Source organism: Mytilus galloprovincialis, chromosome 2, assembly GCF_965363235.1.
Source record: "Mytilus galloprovincialis chromosome 2, xbMytGall1.hap1.1, whole genome shotgun sequence".
NCBI classification, from domain to species: domain Eukaryota; kingdom Metazoa; phylum Mollusca; class Bivalvia; order Mytilida; family Mytilidae; genus Mytilus; species Mytilus galloprovincialis.
Window position 1 is genome coordinate 74,514,258 of NC_134839.1, and position 10,878 is coordinate 74,525,135.

Consider the following 10,878-nt stretch of genomic DNA (forward strand, 5'->3'; position numbering starts at 1 on the left):
AAAAAAAGGATATTCCTGCAGAGCTGCATTTTCCTATTGGCCAAACAAGGTGTTTCTATTAGTATCATAGTAGAAGTCTCCCAAGACCAAATTTAAAATATGTATAAATCTTGGTACATCAGTATAGGTAAGTGTGAAAAGTTAAGGCTGCATATTATTATACATTAAAGCCTGAAGGAGTCAATAAGGTAACTCATGTACTTTTACAAATAACATCTATAATACTAAAATTACGAGGTCCAATTTGTCAGCCGTCATCGGGTAAAAACGACAAATCAAAGAATTCAACTCTATATATAGCTAATATAGGACAATGGTGTAGATTAAAAATTACACCACTCCAGACCCTTTTGTTTTCCACATAATTAATATTGCCAATAATTAACAAGTTCCGGGGCGAATCCGATACCGATACCAATAATATATTCACCTGTTACCTATTACCTTATCTGTACGTTTCGCATTTGACAGCGCGCACCACCAAACGGTGTATTTAGGATTTTGCTATATATACGGGTCATAATCAAAGGGTACGTTCCGCATTTGACAGGCGCACCACCAAACGGTGTATTTAGGATTTTGCTATATACACGGGTCATAATCAAAGGGCCGACACTACTTAATTCAATCTTTGTAAAAATTTTCCCTATTGTAGTTTTATTCGGCAATCAGCAAGATAAGATTTTCTTAGAGTTTCTAAGATAACTAATATGGGACAATGATGTTGATTAAAAAATACTCCATTCCTGGATAGCCAGGACCTTTTGTTTTCCAAATAATTAATATTACCAATAATTGACAAGTTCCAGGTCGACGGGCTCAAACAGAAAGATTTGAAAGCAGAGAAAACTGTGTATCTTATAATCGACATGACTTTATCAGATGACAATACCAATTACTAAAATAAGGCTTAGGCATAGTTGTATACTTTAATTCAGTTACGGACCAGCGATATCACGGGTGTGTACTTGTACAGTTTAAAATGAAAGGTATCAGTCACCATAGCTAGGACAAATAAAATTTACAGCATTTCAGACTGAATAAGAACGATATCATCATAAAAATCTTTAGATTCCATACAAAAATTTAAGTAACATATGTAGATATTTGTTACATGCCAAGGTCTCAACTTCATTCAGAAACTTATAACCAAACAAAAAACTCTTTAAGTCCAGTCAGCATGAGATGCAACACTGCAAACAAGTGTAACAGATACATGTAACATTTGTCATTTGATGATGGTTATTTGATGTATAAACTGTATAATGGAGTGTTCAGTACAGGTGGGTGTTTTGTACCTACCATGTCTCCATGTTAAACCTTATTGACCCTTAACAAATGAAATGATTCTTAAAGTACAAAAAGTACCTGCAATTTAGTATTATATCAAATTACTATCATACCCATGTTGTCAATTTCTCTTAACAAAATGTAAATATGACATATAACATTAAAATTCAAATATAAAATAAAATCTTTTTTCTGTAATCTTTGTAGATAAGTTCCCGCTGTATAAGAATATTGACACTTACCACAGTCAAAGTATCTATAATTCGATTATCAAAAGAATGAACATGACTATCGATTTCATATTCTATTCAAAGTCAAATTCCTTAACTCTTTAACTCCACTAGACAAACTCTTTCATGTGATTAATTTCACTCTCCCATTTTTCGACATGATTTGGATGAAATTATTAAAGCAATCCAGCTGATTTTAAATAATTCACAACAAGAATTTTAAATGTAAGATGATTTTGTTAAATCCTGTATGTGTGAGTGTTGTGCTTAACAAATTACACACATGAGATGACCCATGATTTTGACACTGTTAGTATTGGGTAGATTTCAATAACTTCTATTAGAACAATAATGGTAAAACTCAATGACAGTCATGGTCACAGTTATGGCCCCTTATTACAATAATACTTTTCATGGATTCATGCCAATATCGTTAAAGTATTTTACCCAGGATCAACTTATGTCTTTTGGTTACATTGTATGCTTTCAAGTCATTTGTGAATTTAAAATCAAAATAATTTAAATTAACTGGAAGTATGCCATCACCTCTTTTATTTCAATATATCACTTACAGTTTAACTTAAAAAAATAAACTATTTTCCACTTGTGTTTTAATTTAATACCAGATTTAGAATAAAGATAAACACTGCACTTTTTCAGTAGGTTGAGGTTGAAAAAATTTTCCATATGTCATGTCAAATATTGTACATTTTATGATTAAATACTAACTTGAATTCCATTGCCATATTCACCTTTTTTTTTAAATATTAAAAAATATTTAAAGAAGTTTAAAGAATATGAAACAAATACTACCAATAGTACCCCCTAAAGTCTGCCTATGATCTGCAACACATCAAACTATATCACAATCATGAAACAGTACCATAACCTTACCCATGTAATTAAGTTACAACCTTTTGGCCCTTGAAACCTGCCTATGTGGGAGGATGGTGTTTTGCCCTTTTAATGCCTTTTGATTATTTTTTATCATTGGGTTGCTTTCTGACATCGACCTATTCCAACATTTTTTTTGTGTTTCAATCTAAAATTTGATGATTCAGTTTGACCACTATTATGGCATTAAAATCCTAAATACTTTGTAATACCTAAGTAAAACAGTACCCTAGATTTGTATGTATTAGTGCTAATCACTTTATTAATCAGTTTATTTTTAATCATTCTTATGACCATGTTACAATTAGAGAACTGGCTTGGCAAATAATATATGTCCTTCTACAAGACATACAATTTCATTTGAGGTGACTTCACTTATAGGTCCGTTTGGCCGGGTGTATTAATATTTATCATATATTATATGTTTATAATCTGTACATATTTACACGTCACTATAATAAATAATTTACTTACTTACTTACAGAATAGAATGGGGGTTTATATCTGATGTACAGTAGTTGTCGTTTGTTTATGTAGTTTATACATGTTTCTCTTTTCTTGTTTTTTATATAGATTAGACTGTTGGTTTTCCCCTTTGAATGGTTTTACACTTGTAATTTTGGGGCCCTTTATAGCTTGTCGTTTACTTTTATAAATTGTTATTTGGATGGAGAGTTGTCTCATTGGCACTCATACCACATCTTCCTATACCTATTATAAGATTGGTATAATGCTGTTATTGATGGCTGAAATAATTGGGTCACTTGGAATTCATATTTAAAACACGTATATGGAATTCATATTTTAAACAAGTATATATTATAACCTTGCTTTCATCCATTAACAGTTTCTTTTTGTTCATCATAAGCTGATTACTAATGATTTATACGGTAATGTCTATAAGATAAATTGATGGATTGATGCCTTCTTAATTCCGGCAATGTATACACAAGAGGAAACACCATGTTCAATGTGATAAAAAATCAAATCTCTCCTTGACAGACACTCTGAAAGAGATTTATAATATGCTAGCTATAACAAGATGGTAGGGAGACTTTACCCATACAAACGGTGAGCCTAGCAGTCTTTGTTCTTACTCCTAAATGTTGCATGCCTAATTAAGCTTCACAATTCAAAGATCTTGATTTGATCCAGCCAGAAATGCAACCAACAACCTTCCAGACATAGTGAGAGCTCACTAGTGCAATAAGTTTATGTGATTTTAACTTTTTGTATTCTCTAATAAACTCATGATAAGCAAACTAGGCGGTATGGGTTTTGCTCATTGTTGAAGGTGATACTGTGACCTACTGTTGCTAATCTTCTACGTCATTTGTTTTCTTGTGGAGAGTTGTCTCATTGGCAATCATACCACAATTTGTTTAGGGCAGAATCAAAGACAGTTGTCAGAGAACTTTAAAAATTCTTTACTTCTAAAAGTCAGAATAACTGAGATTTGAATTGCCAATCAATACATACCTGCATTGTCTACTAGTAATGTACTTCAGTAAACTGAACAGCATGCAGCCTACCTCCAGTACTATTTATACTTTAAATGGAATCGAAATCAAATATGGAAATGTAAGAAAAAATATGATCTATTTCCAAAAGGATCTTAGAATAGAACAATAAAAAATTCCATACAAACAAAAACAAGATAAGTGGATGTATATGCATGGAACTCATTCAATAAAGAAGTAAATGTAAACATTCAAAACAAAATATTGACTTTCTATAAAGTCTTTTAAGTCTATCAGTGTAATATTGTAAAGCTGATAGATAAAGCAAACTGACATGTGCCTGCATTAAAAAAGCATCTAATTTACCTGTCAATTTACCAACAACTCAGGGGCTTAAAATGGGGATTTGTGATTCTTAAACACCAAAGCCAAAATCCTTTATATATGTACAAATGTATGTAACAGACTAACAGTAACCCAGAAAAAATACCTCTACATATAGAATTTACTCAATATTATAAGTAATACAATGTACATGTAAATAAATCTTCATATTCAATCTTCAGCCATTATGAAAACTCTTAACAATTGAAAACATGTTGACCTAAAAGTCTCAAAGATGGCAAGGGTAACACTTAATGCCCCCTTTTCTACAGCAGGGAGCAAAAGTTAAAGGCAATACTATGTTTCCTTACTGTGGACAAGACCCTTATGTGACTTTATGCATTTTTGAAGGAAAGATTTGAATTCCATTTTAGATTGTTGGTTTTTTTTTCAACTTTACCACCTACAGCGGACATGAATAACAAATCTCTTTTAAGAATACAATCCTCATTTCATAATTTAATAATCTCGAGTTTTTATATTCATTTATAATTGTCTACCAAGAAGAATATTAAATTTTCATACAATAAGTGATTTTTTATTCACTTTAATTATATTTTGAGTGAATTCATACTGCCAAGTATAATTTGCTATAATTTGTTTTAAAACCTGTCTTCAAACTTGAACCCCATTCATATTCAATTCACATTACAATGATAAAAATTTCCATATAATGTAAATCAAGATATTGTTCGGTTCATACCTATATTTATATACTATATATATACATGTACATGTATGTACAATGTACCAGTACTGAGGAACCTTTATACAAATCTAAATCAAAAAGGTTTGGTTGGAATTGACAAGGTGGCACATTCTAATGTAACATGCAAATAACGTCTTTTTTCGCAAACTGAGTATGCCTCCATTAACTAAAAGGGCCAATTTCACTTTTCCCTTGTTATTTCTTCTTAACCCTTTCCTCCATTGAAATTTTTGTTTTGAATACTTTATTCGCATAGGATTTTTCAACAAAATATTGCAAATATGCTTTGAAGGGGCCAGCTGAAGGACTTGAAAATATTATTTGCTAGGTTTTCATACATTTTTTTGGCATACATGTATATGTACATTAACAATTGATTAATATTTTTAGAATGTAGAAATTCCTAAAGATAATATTCTACATACTAAGATATTCAGCCTACATTTGTATATATATTATCATTTTCATTAAATATACAGTTTTATTGGATTTTTTTAATATTTCATTTTAATCTAACTATACACAATTTTTATCAATTTATTAACTTTTATTCTTTGTTTTCATCTTGAACAGCTCTATAACTTTGACATATTAAAAGAATAGAATCAAAACTATATAAAATATTAGCTCTGAAATTAATCTTGATTACAATATTTTATAAATTTCATATCCCAACAGGACCAATACAAACTCTGAAGAATGTCAAGTATTTGAAAAAAAATAAGCCCCAAAAAGTAAATAATTCTAGAAAACACAGTGTAACTTATTCTATTTCCTAATCAAGGGTTCTCTAATAAAAAAATATTTGAGGGCAAAACAATTCAGATTTTTTCAAGAGCATTGGTAACTAAACATTCTGAATATTTGTTCCAAATCTTACTCAGGCCATCCATCTATGCCAGGCGGTCAGTGATAGAAAAACCTTCCAATTTGTTGAAGACCGTGGCTTTTGGCTGTTTTCTGCTCTTTGGTCAGATGGTTGTCTCTTTGACACATTCCCAATTCTCATTCTTAATTTTATAGTACATTGTTAACATTAATGAGCTTTTGACACAATAAGCTACAGGTCTTCATAAGTCAACCATATACATAATGCCTATGCAATATATGTCTAAATATCTGATGTAAAATAATTATAATCAAATAAAATTAACATGAGCTGATTTAGGGATGGAGAACAGGGATGCAAAATTTGCAAAAATGGATAAAATACATCAGGTCAAATTTTAAAAGACAATTGAAACGGGTCCAGTGTACATGTAAAGACGTACACTCCACCGTCCAGAATCAGCCATTGGCTTATATATAAATATCTTCAGTAAAAAGAAAATTAATGCAAATTAATTGTATTTCTAAATTTTGTTAAAAAAATATATGTCTATATATCAATATTGAAAGTAATGTAGGTCAAATAGGATAAAGAACAAATTAACCCTGTATTGCTAAAAGATTGTTCTGTTTAAATGAGACTTTTTACATAAGTAATCTTAGACATACAAAGTTAAATTTTAGAATTCTGGTTATACATTGTAGATGGAATGATATTAAAATATATGTACCCATATCTAATTAGGAGCCCCCATTTATAAAATAATCTTACCTTGAAAGGTACAGAAAGCTACTAAAAAATGAGGGATTCTGGGTAAATTGCAACTTCCTCTTTATCCCTCAGTTGCTATCTCAAACAAAACCCTTAACAACAATAAAGGGCTCCACAAAATTTATTTTTCACTTTAATGGACATATTTTCACCTGAGAATTGAATTTCATTGTGTTACTTATGGCTATAAATTCTTTGTTGAGATGGTTAGCCCATTAAATAACTGCATTCAGTTCACAGGTTTAGTGAACAAAACATCCTGCCCCAGCAACTGGATCAAACAAGACATGACAACTTTTTTTCTTATTTCATAACTTTTGATTAAAGTTACTCCCAGACATATATACTGATTTGTCTAACAAATTTTACAAGCTTTCTTGTTTTTTTACAATATTAACTTTTATACAAATAAACAGAGATTCAGAACAGATGTATAAATCAATGAACAGCAACCCAACAACTAAATAACCAAAAGACATCTAGAGGTAACTTAGAACTTAGATGTTACTCATGGTTGAACGAGTCAAACATTTAATGTCCTACCTCCCCCCTCCACAGGTCAAGAAGGTTCGCCTATGGCACAAAATGGCCTTAAGGGGGTTCACGGGTCTAAATCATTTATATAGGATTTCTCTATATTTTTCTATAAATGAACTTTATCTTATAGTTATTAGAAAAATAAAATAAAAAAGTGGGGTCACCGTTCATTTGGGCTCACAATCTGCCATCGAAAGAAGCATACATTTTTGTAAAGGTGTTTTTTTTCTGTTGAAGTAATAGGAGAAATAAAGGTAATATCGAAAAAAAAAAAGAAAGAAATTTATTACAGAAAATGCTCAAATTTTACAATAATTTAGTTTAAGTACAGCTTATATGGAAATTATATGAAAAAATATAGGTCACCGATGAGTTAAAAAAGATATTTCAATTTTAAAGCCAAAAAATGGCATTTTTCCACCAAAGGGAGATAATTTGGAACTTTTTCAATGATGTATATATTTTAAAAGTCATCTGGGGCCAACACGAATTGTTTGTTTTGAATGATTTTTGTACCATATAATAAGTAACAACTACAAAAGGTAACAAATAAAATTTGAAATGAAAAACAAATGTTTATTTTTTTTCTGAAATTTTTATACCCTCGAGCCTCCTTAAATATCAACTTTATCATAAAACACCTAAAGGTTATAATTAGGGTCGTAAATGGGTTTATTTCATAAACATTAACAAATGAGAAATTTCTTCAAATTTTGTATGAATTGTAATTTGTACATGCACATTTTGTGCAAATTACAATTTGTACAAAATCAAAATATAAATTATAATTTGTACATTTTTACGTACATATTATAATTTGTACATTTTTACGTACATATTATAATTTGTACATTTTTACGTACATATTATAATTTGTACATTTTTACGTACATATTATAAGTTGTACATTTTTTTTGTACAAATTATAGTACAAATTATAATTTGTACATATAGTTTGTACAAAATGATAACTTGTCCACAAAATATATATATATAACAAACTTGAACTATCTATAACAAACTTTGACTATCTATAATAACAAACTTGAACTACTAGTATCTATTCAGTGATTCTAAAAGTCTACATTTCTGACACATAATATATTCATTAAAGTTTCATTAAAGACTGTAGTTTTTTTTTCAGGTTTCTAATGATATCAAATTTAAACATGAATATTTATATAGCAGGCCTCTACAATAACTTTTTTTTCAACTTGTCCTGTAGGACAAGTACATACCAAAATTTACTTGTCAAAATGAAATTGTTACTTGTCCAAAAATGTTCAAAATTTTGTGAAAAAATTACCAGTATGGTATTTGTTATAAGGAACAGAATAAAGTAGCAAAATGAGGTACTGATTTGTCATGGTCCCGAAATGTCTCCTGCCTTGCCAAACTGTCTATCAATCATGTCTACTAAGAGTGCATTTGTTTCTAACCCGAAATCGACCCGCATAGTCAGACAGAAATAGATTACACTCACGCACTGTAAACAAACAGGTAAAAGTGCTGGAAATAAATAACCAGGACTTTATGAAAACAACATGTGCTCGTAATTATTTAAATGACAGATGCAGAAACAAATTTATCGTTTACACGGCTCAACGATAAACGACCAACGACTACGCGACTATTTTGCGCGTACATCGTTTATGTGAACGATGTCAACGTTGACCAAAAACTGTAAGAAACAAATGGATTAAACGACTACGTACCTATTACATGTTTAGGTTAGAAACAAATGCGCTCTAAATATGTCTCCTACGGTGCCAAACTGTCTACTAAACTTGGAGCTAAACCTGTAGAGGTGACCAACTGTCCTGTAAAGTTACCTTATCTACATGTACAAAGCGCAACATTAATTCGGATCAGTAAGACTGGTTTTCGAGAATAGTATACCTTTTATCTGTTAAAAAGTACCTGACAAAGAACCAGTTAAAAATTAACGATTGCAAGTTAACATGTTGAAGAAAAAGGTTTTGCATTTGAATAAACAGAATGCAGAAACATGTCAAACTAATATTTGTTTTCTTGTTTTTTGTTTATAATTACTTTGTTCATCAAAGTTGGATTAAATTTATTTTCTGCTGAATAATTGTACTTGTCCCGAAGGACAAGCTTGATACAGCTTTTACTTGTCCGACCTTTTTCCACTCTGGTACCGGACAATCGGACAAGCGTTATTGTTGAGGCCTGTATAGGCTAGCAATTATCACCTAATACAGTAAACACTTACATGTATTAAAAGGTACCAAATGACCTACCAAACGATTATAGTCAATTAAGTGAATGAAAAGGTGTCAAATCTATTTTCATATAACCAACTTTTAACTCTGAAATTTATAATTTTGAACAGGTAACCTGGTTGGACATTCCGGTACCTGGTTAAGTATAAGTAAATCCTTTTTTTTTTTTGGGGGGGAGGGTGAACTGTGAACTGTTTAATACAGTATTATGTTTGAATACATAATAAAATAAATAAGGAGAACAGTCGATTTTCTCATCAAATTGCTCAGATTGTAAGCTAGTTGATATTCACCTCTTTCAGTTGCTCTTTATACTTATTTAATAACCAGAATGTCTTATCACAGAGATGGTAAAAAGTAAACAGTCAAAAAGTTATATATTGAACCAATTGAAGCATTTTAAAAATACATTTTGTAATTGTGACAGTGTGTAGATTTTAAGAAAGATTTAATGTACTTATAAATTGTATATCATATGATTTTAAAAACTGTAACGTTAACACTGTCATGACTGTAAGTATAAATTTAAATGAATAATACATTTGGAGGCAACAATGTCATACTCCAATATTGAGTATACATTGTTATTTTTTCTGGGACCAATATATGCAAGTACATGTATTTGTCCAAGATGTTTTATTTGCCCTAAAGGGGCCTGAATATTTGGTGAATAAAAATTCTTATTCTTAAATTAATAATTTTGTTTTTAAGCAAGCTGATGTTTTCTCATTTAAAAAGAGATTGTCAGAATTATTGACATACATGTTCATTGAGTGGTAAGCTCTGCAATGCACAATCAAAAAGTTGTGAGCATTTAACAAATTGTTGGTTTCTTACAGCTGCAGTAAAAATGTAAGAGTAAAATAACAAGTGATTATCTCCCTTTGTTAAGCTGAAATTTAAGATGTCCATATTTTCTCTTTTAAGATTACACTTCTAAAGTCTGACGACTGTAAAAGATCTGTTAATTTTTGTTTGATTAAAATTATTTTATAAAACAACTTTTAAAGCAAAGAGGTATTGTCACATTGATAAAAGTACACTAAATGGTAACTGAAAGCTTCCTTAGAAACGAGCACCTGTTCAAGTGTAATTTCCGCTAGTATTCGATTAACTTAACCCTTTAAACGTTGAATCAAATGTTAAAGATACAAGTATTCCATTTTCTTTGTGTTAGAAGGAAGAAACTTACATGTTTCCGTAAAAAAACTCCAAGAATATCAATATAAAATAGTTATGTAGCAAATCCAATTTCGTCCGCCATATTTGCTACCTGATCTTAATTGTTGAGGTACCCCATGGGGTTGATATATTTACTGATCAATCAACACTCCGTTTCAGGCCTTCTTAAAGATTTTGATTTGTTCACTTTCTTTTTACTGTCTGTCTTATTCTAGTTTACATATGGAGGCTTTGTACACTGGGCATATTGAACGCGTTTACTTGCATATTAAAAAGTAAAAATACCGCACTCAAAGTTTTTTTTAAAAGTTACTATGTATACAAATCTTGTTTCACCATTGAAGTT

At 30.4% G+C, this 10,878-nt stretch overlaps 1 protein-coding gene across 5 annotated transcripts in view; it reads right to left on the bottom strand.

Moving 5' to 3' along the window:
• LOC143064371 (serine/threonine-protein kinase DCLK3-like) overlaps nucleotides 1–10,647 on the bottom strand; it is a 70,239-nt gene extending 59,592 nt beyond the window's left edge. For 4 of the 5 annotated variants that reach the window (XM_076237148.1, XM_076237147.1, XM_076237146.1 and 1 more), the window contains exon 1: nucleotides 10,543–10,647. The gene's annotated coding sequence lies outside the window, so the exon portion shown is untranslated. Of the gene's footprint in view, nucleotides 1–1,532; nucleotides 1,774–10,542 lie in introns of those variants that run through there. The other variant, XM_076237145.1, reaches the window with a different exon arrangement.
• Nucleotides 10,648–10,878: the final 231 nt, after the last annotated feature.